The following is a 14,580-nucleotide window of genomic DNA, read 5'->3' on the forward strand; positions in this document are numbered from 1 at the left end:
GTTCTACATCATTACGAAATATCGTATTCATGATCTATGGAACAAGGATTAATGTATGAATGTATGTATATATGTATGCATGCCTTGTTGGTGGGCGTACTTCACTGAAGGTGGTATGTAGCTGCATAGAGTTGCCTTAGATGTGAAGTACAGACCGTGACACCCGGTGCTTGTTCCATTTCTCCAGTGGGACTCTTCCTACCGACTGCAACTGCCGGGTTGTAATTCGTAAGTTATGGACTGCGTCGAACATTTTTTTGTGCTTTGTCTTTGGCTTTTCCTGCAGGTACTTTTCCTGTACAGCGTTGTGAAGTTGAGTTGTGCGTGTACACCAACGGACTCCCAGTGCCATCCGTAGACATCTATTTTGTATCACATGAAGTGACTAAGTTCCTTGTACACATCGTCAGCCAAGATGTCGAACCAAGAGCAACGTGGGTTGGACCGTTGTTTTGTGAAGCCGTATCTCCGTGCCGAAGTTCGGATGAGCGCTCTTGAAGAACAGTACCAATAGTTGTGCTTAGTCCAACTTTTTTCTTCTCAGCCACCTGACCGACAGAGGAGTTCCTTATCCAAGTACACCCCCAAGTATTTAGCTACTGGGAACCACGGGATAAGTGTTGTTGTGAGGCTCGTTTTCAGGATTGGCTTTCGTTTCGTGAAAAGAATAGCCACCGTCTTCGTCTGGTTGATAGTGATTTTATTTTTCAGGGCCCACTGTTCCATCAGGTTCATTTTCGCAGCATCCGTGTGATGAGGTGGTCCAAGTTTCTCCCAGTGGTGAGGAAGGCTGTGTTTTTGGCGTATAGGCTGACACATGTGGTACAGTTGGGATATTATCTACATAGAAGTTGAACAGTGTGGGAGAGATGACGGAACCCTGGGGTTTCTTCCCAGAGTTTTTTCCGCAATTCGAACGCAGAGTTCCCACTTTTGAAGATAACTGTCAGTCGTTTTAACAAAACAATATGCCATCGGTGTGTCCTGGTGAAGTTTGAGGATGAGGTGACCCCGCCATACTGTATCGTACGATTTTTCCAAACCTAAAAACACCCCGATTGTCATCTTGCCTTTATTAGAGTTGTACTGTGTGGCCTCAGCAATACGTATGTGTGGGAGTTCTGCTGATAAGCTGTTCTGAAAACCAAACTGTTCAGAGCGGATAACCTCATGTTGAGTCAGGACGGCTGGCCGGTGTGGCCGAGCGGTTCTAGGAGCTTCAGTCTGGAACCGTGCAACCGCTAGGGTCGCAGGTTCGAATGCTGCCTCGGACATGGATGTATGTGATGTCCTTAGGTTATTTAGGTTTAAGTAATTCTAAGTTCTAGGGGACTGAAGACGTCCCATAGTGCTCAGAGGCATATGAACCATTTTTGAGTCAGGTCGGCATTAATTCTCTTGAGTAGAATTCTTTGAAATATTTTCGTCAAAGTCGGTGGAAGGCTAATAATTACAGAGATATGATAGGTCTTTGCCCGTATTTGGAATCGACGTAATGCGTGCCACTTTTCAGGCTACCGGAAAATATTCTTGCTGAAGACAGTAGTTGATGATCATTGTAATCAGGACTATCGATCGATTCTCCAGAAACATGTTTGAGATACTCACTGGTAATATAATCCGTTCCTGGGGAGTCGTTGACCCTCTTTCTAATGATCTGCTTCACGTCGGCTGTTTACGAGTGGGAACGGCTCGGCATGCTACCAGGGCTTCAGTAACGTACCCTTCAAAGCGGGGTATCTTTCGTTATTCACCGGTGGTAGTGGGGGTGTCTTCATTTGGTCTTGATATGTGTCTGCATAAAGCTCTGCTTCTACCCGGGCGTCGCACAACAGCCCTAAAGGGTCTTGAATGGGTCGTTTCAGTAGCGGTTGTTATCGTAAATTTCTGACATTCGGCCATTGTTCCCGTATGTGATGTCAGTGGTTAGCACACTGGACTCGCATTCGGGAGGACGACGGTTCAATCCCGTCTCCGGCCATCCTGATTTAGGTTTTCCGTGATTTCCCTAAATCGCTTCTGGCAAATGCCGGGATGGTTCCTTTGAAAGGGCACGGCCGATTTCCTTCCCCATCCTTCCCTCATCCGAGCTTGCGCTCCGTCTCTAATGACCTCGTTGTCGACGGTACGTTAAACACTAATCTCCTCCTCCTCCGTATGTGATGTAAGAAGTTCGACATTTTTTTGCTTCTACGCCTCTTGCCGCCGTTTAGTCACACACTCATCGAGCACCTGATCCAATATGATTCTATGTATGAGACCAGTAAAGTCTCTTAAATTGTGTCATTTCCTTTTTATAAGTATCTGCACTTAAGTTGCAGGCTGCATCCCCCATTTACGTTCGATGCTGAGACCCTGGAGAGCCTCAGCCATTCTGTCCGTGTGTAATGGGGAATTTAAAGTATAGTGGAGCGGCAGTGATAATTTGGAGGGAGGAGGAGGAGGGAGGAGGTTAGTGTTTAACGTCCCGTCGAAAACGAGGTCATTAGAGACGGAGCGGAAGCTCGGGTGAGGGAAGAATGGGGAAGGAAACGGCCGTGCCCTTTCAAAGGAACCATCCTGGCATTTGCCTGAAACGATTTAGGGAAATCACGGAAAACCTAAATCACGATGGCTGGAGACAGGATTGAGCCGTCGTCCTCCTGAATGCGAGTCCAGTGTGCGATAATTTGGAGGGGGGCGTGCCAGAATAATATGTGTAGTTGAGTGAGCCGCTGCGTCAATGTGGCGAACACAACTCTCTAGTAAGCAGGAGGCCCAGGTTTGATTCCCGGCCTTTGAACAAACTGTCACTCGATTCTTCAGTTTTCACCAGAAAGTAAGGATAAGGATAGTAAATGAGATGTAGGAAGGAAGCAGTATTGGGCGAGGTGCTAGACAAGGTTGTTGCCTTTCCCCACTGTTGTTTAACGTATACCTTGAAGAGATTATTACGAAAGGCTTAGATGGGAAAAGAGGAATATGTATTGGTGGAAAGAGTTTAGAATGTATACGATTTGCTGATGACATGGTATTAGTGGCAGGAAGTAAGCGGACAGTGAATAACATGCTTAAAGATGTGTGGAATATGGGATGCAAATAAACACAGCAAAAACAAAGGGTATGGTCATCAGTAAAAGATGCAGACTGTCCAGTATTAAAATAGGACAAACTACCACTAGCAAAGTAAGTGCATTTAAATATCTTGGAAGCACAATAAGTGAAGTTGAGATGTCACCAGGAAGTGAAAACTCGAATTGCCATAGCGAAGGAGGCATTCAACAGAAAGAGGAGACTCTTATGGGGCAAATTAGATAAAGGACTAAGGAAAAGGCTTGGCAAATGTTTTGTCTGGAGTGTGGCACTATATGGGGCAGAAACATGGACGCTGAGACGAGAGGATGAAAAAAGTTACAAGCGTTTGAGATGTGGATGTTGAGGAGAACGGAGAGAAAAAGCTGGATGGAAAGAGTGAGTAATGGAAGGCTATTGGAAAGGGTTCGTGAGAGAAGATGTCTGCTGAAAGTTGTAAGAGAAAGGAAAAGAACTGGTTGGAACATTCATTGAGAAGGGACTGTTTGCTAGCAGATGCTTTGGAAGGATTGGTTGGTGGGAGAAGACTGAGAGGAAGAAGGAGATACAAGATGATAGACGCCATGAAGGGAAGAGGAAATTATGCAGACCTGAAGAGGATGGGAGAGGACCGGACAGCCTGGAGAACTACCATGTGAAAACCTGTCTTTTGGCAGAACACTGATGATGATGATGATGATGATGACTCTTCAGTCTATGTACATAGTACTATTTATAATGGACAAAATCAGAGCAAGTAGATTGTTCCAAATTCGTGTCAGATAGCGAAGACCGGAAACAAGTTGCCTACTTGTTAATTAAATTTTCTTTTGATTAATAATAAAATTTTAGCCTATCCGAGTCTCAGTTGTAAAACAAACCTAGCGTTTCACTTCTCGATCCCATCCTCTGGCACACCACTTATATATGTTACTAATACCTGCAGTCAGTCTCATTGCTAATTCAATGTTATTTATCTTGTAGATAAGAACAATAGCTCCTGGTACACAAGTCCTGTGACGTTCATGTGTGTTTTTACTTTTTAGGTCCAGGGTGGAGCGGCACATAATTAACAGTGATAACTAACAGGGGTGAAAGCGGTAATTCAAGCAAAACATTGCAGAAGCACTGGTTTGGCAGCGAGCCATTCGCTAGGTAACGTCAAATGGGTAGTTACGAGCTCCCACAAACTTCACTATGAAATATTGTCCATTAATTCAAATTGCGTCTGAAATGCAATGCGTATCAATTGTATCACCATTGAGCTGTCCACCTCGTTAGCTGGAATGCCATGCTAAGGAGCCCGGGTTCGATTTCCGGCTGGGTCGGAGATTTTCTCTGCTCAGGGATCGGCTGTTGTATTGTCTTCATCACCATCATTTCATCTCCATCGACACGCAAGTCGCCGAAGTGGCGTCAGTTCGAAAGACTTGCACCAGGCGACTGGCCTACCCGACGGGAGGCCCTCGCCACACGACATTTCATTTCACCATTGAGCTGAAATATTACCCGTTACCCTTGTGCAACGTTCAGGAATGTACCGCGTGGTTGTTGCTAGACTGACAGCGTTCCCAGTCGTGCAGTGTGAGCTCTATATATATCGCGGGTCACTGAAATATCATAGGTATGTTCATTACTTGGTGTGCTTGCGGAGCAAGCTGGAAAAATAACAAGTCTGTTTCCTGCCACCAAGGGAAAATATGGCACTGTAAGCAGTCAGAATGTAGTGTAGGCGCAGGTAAAGGGCGGGGATGATCAAACACGTGATAACGTGGTTCTGACGCGTTTGTTAGCATATGGTCACAAGTTACAACATGTGTTCAGTAACGACTCCCCATTCAGTGGCACGCTGCATCCGTAACACGACACGGTCCACAGTTGTTCAGAGCGAAGTGCCATCGTATGCCGTACTTCTCGAACCCGGACCCCTTAGCAAGGCATTCCCTCGCTCGAAGAGTCTGTATACATTGTGGTAGACACGTTCTTTCAGATATCAGGCCAAGGGATCTGGAAGACCACGCATCTTCAAGTTACCAAGAGATGAGCGGTCGTTAGCAAAGGATTCTCGAAGGAAATCTTTCACCCGCCAAGCTGCATGTGATGCCTATCCATATTGCATGAAAATATTGATGCAGACAGAACTGCGTTCTTGAAAAGCTGGAAACACTGGCAGCACTAGGAGATCCTTACAACATGTAGATGTCAGGCGCAGTAGGTGTCATCTCCTTGAAGGAAATGCAACCGAGAATAAACGAGCTCCACAACACTCTCACGTAAGCTGAGGTGAAGTGGATGTTCTTGCACAACATCTGGCAGAGTAGAAACCCATCTGGTACAGTTTTGTACATTCATGGCATCGTCCAGAGTTAAATGTGCCTCGTTCGTCCAAAGAATCTTCCCCGACCTTATGTAATCAGTTTCCGTTCTCCCAAAAAGTCAAGGGGGAAGTCACGGCGCTGTATTCTACATTTGATCTTGATTTGGTGTACATTCTGAATTTCGCAAGGATACCAGTGGAAAATGCGCTGTAAAATTTTTTTTGAACTGTTGGTCAGGGCAGTCGAAATTCACGTGACGTAACTCGATCGCTAAAGCAAATTGGCTCTGAGAACTATGGGACTTAACATCTGAGGTCATCAGTCGCCTAGAACTTATAACTACTGAAACCTAACTAACCTAAGGACATCACACACATCCATGTCCGAGGCAGGATTCGAACCTGCGACCGCAGCAGTCGCGCGTTTCCGGACTGAAGCGCCTAGAAACGCACGGCCACCGCGGCCGCCTAACTCGATCACTAGCTGCAGGCTCTGAGGCATGATCTACACGGTGGGCTATGGTTATAGCAACTTCATCAACAACTGCCATGGGAATGGGCCGCCTCTCTCTCCCTGTTTCTTCAGATTTTTTGATCTTATTCTTTAGGCAATTTATTGACATTGGGCCTCTTCGCAGCTGCTTCTGTCCAATATTCTCGCAGTGCAGCGCTGATATTGCTGCCGTTCTGATAAAACAAGTTTACCAGTGATGCACGGCATGTTTCCTCGATAGAAATCGAATTTACACTACTGGACATTAAAATTGCTACACCACGAGGATGACGTGCTACAGAAATTTAACCGACAGGAAGAAGATGCTGTGATATCCAAATGATTAGCTTTTCAGAGCATTCACACAACGTACAGACATGAGGAAAGTTTCCAACCGATTTCTCATACACAAACAGCAGTTGAATGCCGTTGCCTGGTTAAACGTTCCTGTGATGCCTCGCGTAAGGAGGAGAAATGCGTATCATCACGTTTCCGACTTCGATAAATGTCGGATTGTAACCTATCGCGACTGCGGTTTATCGTACCGCGACATTGCTGCTCGCGTTGGTCGAGATCCAATGACTGTTAGCAGAATATGGAATCGGTGGGTTCAGGAGGGTAATACGGGACGCCGTGCTGGATCCCAACGGCCTCGTATCACTAGTAGTCGTGATGACAGCCATCTTATCCGCATGGCTGTAAAGGATCGTGCAGCCACGTCTCGATCCTTGAGTCAACAGATGGGGACGATTGCAAAACAACAACCATCTGCACGAACAGTACGACGACGTTTGCAGCAGCAGGGACTATCAGTTCGGAGACCATGGCTCCGGTTACCCTTTACGCTGCATCACAGACAGGAGCGCCTGCGATGGTGTACTCAACGACAAACCTGGGTGCACGAATGGCAAAACGTCATTTTTTAGGATGAATCCAGGTTGTGTTTAGAGCATCATGCTGGTCGCATTGTTGTTTGGCGACATCGCGATGAACGCACATTGGAAGCGTGTATTCGTCATCGCCATACTGGCGTATCACCCGGCGTGATGGTATGGGGTGCCATTAGTTACACGTCTCGGTCACCTCTTGTTCACATTGACGGCACATTATACAGTGGATATTACATTTCAGATGTGTTAGACCCGTCGCTCTACCCTTCATTCGACAATTGCGAAACCCTACATTTCAGCAGGATAATGCACGACTGCATGTTGCAGGTCCTGTACGGGCCTTTCTGGATACAGAAAATATTCGACTGCTGCCCTGGCCAGCACGTTCTCCAGGTCTCTCACCAACTGAAAACGTCTGGTCAATGGTGGCCGAGCAACTGGCTCGTCACAATACGCCAGTCACTACTCTTGATGAACTGTGGTATCGTGTTGAAGCAGCATGGGCGGCTGTACCTGTACGCGCCATCCAAGCTCTGTTTGACTCAATGCCAAGACGTATCAAGGCCGTTATTACGGCCAGGGGTGGTTGTTCTGGGTACAGATTTCTCAGGATCTATGCACCCAAATTGCGTGAAAATATAATCACATGTCAGTTCTAGTATAATACATTTGTCCAATGAATACCCGTTTATCATCTGCATTTCTTGTTGGTGTAGCAATTTTAATGGCCAGTAGTGTAGTATGGAAAACTTGTAGCTTCTTAACCCTTTACACCAACGGTCACTTCACAAGACAAGTCGACTCGCATCGCCAAGTTACAAACAGCATACTGATATCAGAACCTCAAACCTTTCACATTCTAACTGATTATAGCTCCATATTTTCACCTGGTATCAGAAAGAGGAACTATCTTTTTTTAAGGGTACTTAACAGGCGCACCAATTAATGAACATACCTAGGAGGTTTCAGCATTCTGCGATGTGTGCAGCCTGCACTACAGCATTCAGAACACCGTCAGTTTAATTGTAGCCACCTTGTACGTGTATGATGAAGCAGTGGCATATTTTGCTGACGCGGCCAATATGGTCCAAGATGATCTATGATTTGGTCTCTAAAATCATCTGCAAGTTCTCAACATCAGGTGTGAGTTTACAGTAAGCCGATATTTTATCATTCACATGTGTGCTTCACAAGATTTCCCCCTACTGCTGCAATCACACAATATGCCCACTTCACTATCATCCACTACAGTTCGTGACATTTCACGAACAATGGCAAGTGCTCTCAACAGTTGTATCATGAAACCCGATTTATGTTTGTATTATTTTTCATTCTCTAAGTAAAGCGGGTTACTCCAGCAATTACCCATAGTATTCAGGGATTTATCAGCTAAAAGTTAGACAAATTGCCAGTGGAGCAGATGCATTTCCCAAGAGGAGACTTCTAGATCAGACAAAAAAATCTCAGTCAGAAGTAAGACATGAAAACTTTTTCTTTTCAGTTTTATTCCGGGAATATGATGACAATCATTAAAGCTTAGTGTGTGTTTTGAAGTGCATGTTTTTGTGCGAACACAGATTGCGTTGTGTCCCTATGTTGCTGCACGGGCATACCTGCTAGAGATGACTAGCAGTTCTTATTATATCTTTTAATTTTTTTTAAATCCGTTACGGCATAGGCTCGTGGATCTTTTCAGCCGATTACTAGGCGATGTGTTAGAGAAGCAAACGGCATTTCCGTTGGAAACGTATGAAACAGTTTCCAGCGTTAACCTGCAACCATGTAAGACCTTCTAAAAACCTTGGACGGAATCGCGATGTAGAAATTTTAGTTTAGTTCTCGACAATGTTATAAACTGTCTCAGACAAAATTTAATATTTTGTGTGTATGTATGTGTCTGTGACACGTTCATACAGGAATTCAACGAAAACTTCTATCATACACAGAGGATTCAGAATGCAAATTACACGTATTGTCTCACTGCTAAAAGTATTGCCCAACAAGGTGGGGCATCGTCAGAAGAGAGTACAAATTCCGGTTTTCCTGGCAGAAATAGTTCTGCTGCAGTCCGAATAACAGGTACATTACACTGTGCGAATGAAGTGGTGTGACAACTGGAAACGCAATCGAAAGCTGAAATAGACTACGCATGACAGTACGATTCTCGTGGACAATACTTCTAAACTACAGACAGATTCGGCTTGAAATTCTGTCTGTATATGGGTGAAATTCAATCTCGCGTTCAACCATACTGAAATGGTGCAAACAGTTTGACCGAGGCCTCGAAGTGTGCTGCTGATCGGGAAGGAAGAAACATCTTGCACTGTGTGATTTCCATTTTTTGTCAATCTAAATGAAAATCCTATAGGAAAGAGACATTTTAACAATAAGGATACTCACACTGCGCTTTTCGAATGGCTCCGTGAGCAACGAGCAAATTTCTATCTTAGAGAAACTGAGCGGTTCGTAGAATGTTCTGACCATTGTTTACAGGAACAACGTTACTATGCTGTGAAGTAGTGTTATGTATCTGTGTCGCGTTTAAATGTATTGCAGCATTCAATAAAAGTTACTTGGCCTCCCATGATAATGTGTAATCCGTGGCACATAATACTTCACCCTAAGGACAGCCTGAGAAAACATTCGTCAGTTCCACCACCGAGTCCAGAAGTGCAATAGTAAGGCCTAAGACATGTATTCGGCAAGACCACAGTTCATATTCCAGCAATCTATGTTTATGTGTTCCATGGTTGCCCTGTACTGATGGAGCAATGTGTCAGGAAGGTCCCTTATAAAAGACAAGGACGGATTTCTTTCCGTGCTCAAACTTGTATTTCAACTTCATCGACGGATCCTTAAACCCTTATCTTTATTGTTTTCTTCCTACCAAACCCGCCATGTCACCTCCCAGCAGAACACTGAACAATCTCATAAGCAAAAACTTGTACCACTCCACCAGCTTTCTCTAGGTTATAAAATGTGTTACATTACATTTCGTAGATTACAAACATTTGTCAGCTTGCTGGAAGTGAGGAGAAAGGGAAAGATACAAGTGTTTAATTAATATCTGTACTTTGCGTGTTGCAGTCTGTGTACTCCATGTCTGACAATAGCCATTTACAACATGTGCTTTCGTAGCGGCGGGAAACTCGTATCAACTCGATGTACAATGGAAATGGCGACAAAGCAAATGGCTAAAACAATTCTGCCTTACTCACACAGAATTTATCACTTGTGAGAAGGAGTGTAAAGAGGATTGTGTTGTACGAATATCGCATAGTTCCGAGTGCCTATTAGGTGCGGAGATCTCGTGAAACCTGCAATTACATATCTTGTTTCATTTCTATTATCCCAAAAAAGTGAAACAACTTTCTCAGTTTTAATACGGCTAGTTGTTACGATCTGTTTCACGGTAATCTAGATGATACATTTGCTTACGTCTTTGTTGTAAAATTAAAACCATTTTTTGCTTTTCCACTGTTCTACTGAACCCTTGAACGTAGAGGCGTATTTCGTCGAAACTCGGTTTGCTTCACAGAATTGTTAACGCAAGCGTGGAAGTGGCCTTTAATAAGAGATTAGAAGCTTGCTTTTCAGTGAGTAAAACATGTCCTATACTGCAACTTGCTGTCGGCACTGGGACTGCTAATTACACCCAACAGAGTTATTATGCCTGCACTCCGGAAATCTCTTTGCCCTTGTTTTAGCCACGCCAGATCTGTATCTCAAAATAATAAGCCGTTAAAACACACCCGACAAATTGCTGAGCTCTTCAGAGTATGCCATCCACAAGCGTTACCTAAAAGAACGCTTGATGACGTTTTCATGGATAATGTGAGTGCCCTTCGTGCATCTGTACTGCTACAAAAGAACTACACGCAACCAGAGACAACATTCGGACAACAACAACATCTACGTGCTGTACTTTTATCAGCGGGTGCCATATGCAGAGTATACGTCTGTGTTAATTGCCGATCAGCTGGAACGGCACATATTTCGGTACCCTCATTGTTGTGTTCATTTCCCTTCGTCCCTGAACACTGATGCGAAAATTAAAAATCTTGACAGAGAAGTTGGTGTCATTGACCAGTTACAGTAGAGGTCTAGAATGCCATTTCAAAAATCCAGTTTGAGTACCGTTGTACACACAGCGTCCGTGACAACCCATTTTTCATATTCACTTATCTGTACGCCACTAAATTTTCTCTCTTCTGCTGCCCCTTTCTGTGCCAAGTAAGCGATCCCTTGGCACTCATACGTCTAACTCTCCATCTAAAAGTAGCTGCTTCCTAGTTTTCCCACTGTCAGAGATGTGTCTCTTCTCCTTTTTCATACATGAACCAGCTGACAAACCTGGCACCGTCCTGGTACTCATTTGGGCAGTTTTCTATTAGAATCACAGGCAAAAAATGAACTGTGTTTGTAGTGCAATATCGAAAAAATGTCATTGCCATGTAGTCAAGAAAACACCTATTAAATTATGAAACAGGCGCACAAAGAAATATGTATTATGTAGAAATGTATAAGTAAAATAGCCATACTAAAAACATAATATGCAAAATACATATTCTCTGTAATGCTTATTTAACTCATAACTTGATTACAAACACTATTTCTAGAGCCATGTCCAGGAGCGACGATGAATAAATTCTTGGGTGAGCTTACCGTTGAGCAACCGACGTAAAGCTGTCCATGAGAGAAACATTGAGATAACAAATTCAGTCCTCATTGTTTGACTTCCCCTGTGATTTGTTAACTGCAGTGGTGAATATAAGCCTCACTGGAGACTTAAGTCTCTTGAAGTAAAATGGTGAGATCTGTCAGAATTAGGGGAATCCGTGGGATGTACACAAGTTAATTCTCTCCCTTGCCTCTTAAGGTGATAACCTCAAATACGTTAGACAGCCTTGTGCGACTGCGTAGTTCTGACGGATCGATGTTTCGTAGTGATTTTCTGTGCATTAGGCGCGACTGTTTCGCGTGTCTACAACGGGATTTTGTGAAGTCTCTGTGGAAACACTTGTTCGTAGCTCTGTATACGGCTGTTGTTTTCGCCTACAACCGTTAGTTCTTGACAGTTGCAAGCTGTCAAAAACACTGACAGTTTTCCTAAAGTTGACTCGACTGTAGCAGAGTCTGAATAGTAAAGAAGAGGCGTATGAAAACTTCATTAATAATACGGCATGTTTTCACGCATCTCAGTGTTTATTACGCCATATCTCTTGAACTATGTGCAGTACAATGATGTGTTTATGTAGGTACATTAAGTGGCTTACATTGGCACTGTCTCCGAAATGTGTTGCAATGCATTTAGTAGCAAATAAGTAACTAAAAGTCCTGCACAATGAGGCAACTTTTCTTATATCTCAATGTTTATGACATATCTTCTGAACTATGCGTGGTACCATGACATAATTTTGTAGGTGCGTCTAGCGCCTTTTGTTAATACAGCCAGCGAAATTTATTGCGAATAGAGTCAGTAGCACAGAAGTAGTAAATTTAAAGGTCTTGTCTGATGCAGCAGATTTTGATACGGCTCACTGTTTATGACGTCATATCACTCTTCTATTAGTGTATGTTTTATAATACCGGGTGATCAAAAAGCCAGTATAAAGTTGAAAACTTAATAAACCACGGAAGAATGTAGATAGAGAGGTAAAAATTGACACACATGCTTGGAATGACATGGGGTTTTATTATAACAAAAAAACAAAACAAAGTAATGCTAGGCGCGTGAAAGATCTCTTGCGCGCGTCGTTTGGTGATGATCGTGTGCTCAGCCGCCACTTTCGTCATGCTTGGCCTCCCAGGTCCCCAGACCTCAGTCCGTGCGATTATTGGCTTTAGGGCTACCTTAAGTCGCAAGTGTATCGTGATCGACCGACATCTCTAGGGATGCTGAAAGACAACATCCGACGCCAATGCCACACCATAACTCCGGACATGCTTTATAGTGCTGTTCACAACATTACTCCGCGACTATTGTTGAGGAATGATGGTGGACATATTGAAAATTTCCTGTAAAGAACATCATCTTCGCTTTGTCTTACTTTGTTATGCTAATTATTGCTATTCTGATCAGATGAAGCGCCATCTGTTGGACATTTTTTGAACTTTTGTATTTTTTTGGTTCTAAAAAAAACCCAAGTCATTCCAAGCCTGTGTGTCAATTTGTACCTCTCTATCTACATTATTCCGTGACTTATTCAGTTTTCAAATTTATACTGAGTTTTTGATCACCCAGTACATATCTGTATTGGGGAGTGACCTTAAGCAAATGACATTACGAAGCTTAGTGGCTTCGAACCCAGTTATTGCATACCTTTTCTTTTTCCGAGTGCGGTAGTTGGGTCGTGGCAGCTCGCTCAGAGTCTATCATCCACCAAAACCAGAATCCTTGGTCAGCCGCCGTACGGAGGAAGTCATGTGCCCACAGTCTTAGAGATGCAGTTCCGACACTCTCTCGAGGGAAAGTTGTCATCGTTTGGCTGCTGCAGCGACACTAGCGCAGCAAACGATTAGAAGGCAGACAGTCACATGCGTCATAAGAGTAATATTTGTTTTTAAATATTTTCTAGTCTATTAACGAAACGATTATTTTATTTTGTGTTCCATTTGTGAATAAATTACCTAGAGACATTAAGTATCGTGAAATACACTAATTCAGTGCCATAAGCTACAATTTATTCCTGAAGAGTGTGCTTCGAATGTGTATATTTGCAGATTACTTCGCTGAAAGCAAGAGATAGAAACACATATTTCGTACATGAGGAGGATATACTTCTGTTGTTATTCTTCGTTATTATCTTAGGCATTTTCCTTGACACTTAAAAAATTTTTGTGAAGCCTAATAATCCGCTCATTCTTACACAATAATTCACTTTCTCCGTCCGAACAGACCTTGGAAGGCATAACGGTACCGACCGGTCGCCGTGTCTTCCTCAGACCCGCAGCCGTCACTGGATGCGGATATGGGTGGCCATGTGGTTAGCACACCGCTCTCCCGGACGTATGTCAGTTTACGAGACCGGAGCCGCTACTTCTCAATCAAATAGCTCCTTAGTTTGCGTCGCAAGGGCTGAGTGCATCCCGCTTGCCAACGGCGCTCGGCCGACCGGATGGTCACCCATTGAAATGCTAGCCCAGTCCGACAGCGCTTAACTTCGGTGATCTGACGGGAACCGCTGTTACCACTGTGGCAAGGCCGTTGACCAATTCACTTTCTAATACACGATTATTTTTGTTAATGCAATTCTTTTTTACTTTAGAAGCGAATTTGTTGAAGATTCTTGCAGTTTGGAGTTCAGATTTAGGAGTACTTGTAGGAATGGTTTCTTCTGTGTTGGGAAGCATTTTCATTACTTTTGACGATTTATCATCACATTTGTATGGTTTTCCCTTAAGCTACTGGTGTGGTGGCTTATTTGATACATTAAATAATGTAGCTGTTACATTCCATATAGATTTCCTACGTTCCTTATTCACTGATTTGACTTATAAAGTAAATAACAAGGCTTCAATCTCTTGAGTATATACAGGGTAAGGCATTTAAAACTGTTTGTCGGAATATTTGGCGAAATAGACATCGGATTAATCAAAAGTGGCAATAAACGTTGTTCACTTCGAAGAGGAACATCCATTAACAAAACGCCCAACCTCCCCTGCACCACCCCCGGGGCGAGAAGGGGGTGACTTGGAAATCTTAAATAGGACCCCCTACTTTTTATTGCAGATTTGGATTCTCCGTGAAGAAAATATGCACCTTTTATATGAAACATTTCTTTCGTTTCATGATAGATGGCACCGTAATCGACAACAGAAACGGGTGG

General features: G+C 43.6%; 1 pseudogene; it reads right to left on the bottom strand.

Annotated features, from left to right (window-relative positions):
• Positions 1 to 13,845: 13,845 nt before the first annotated feature.
• On the bottom strand, positions 13,846 to 13,963 carry LOC126417928 (5S ribosomal RNA; annotated as a pseudogene).
• Positions 13,964 to 14,580: the final 617 nt, after the last annotated feature.

Source organism: Schistocerca serialis, chromosome 8, assembly GCF_023864345.2.
Source record: "Schistocerca serialis cubense isolate TAMUIC-IGC-003099 chromosome 8, iqSchSeri2.2, whole genome shotgun sequence".
In the NCBI taxonomy this organism is placed as follows: Eukaryota; Metazoa; Arthropoda; class Insecta; order Orthoptera; family Acrididae; genus Schistocerca; species Schistocerca serialis.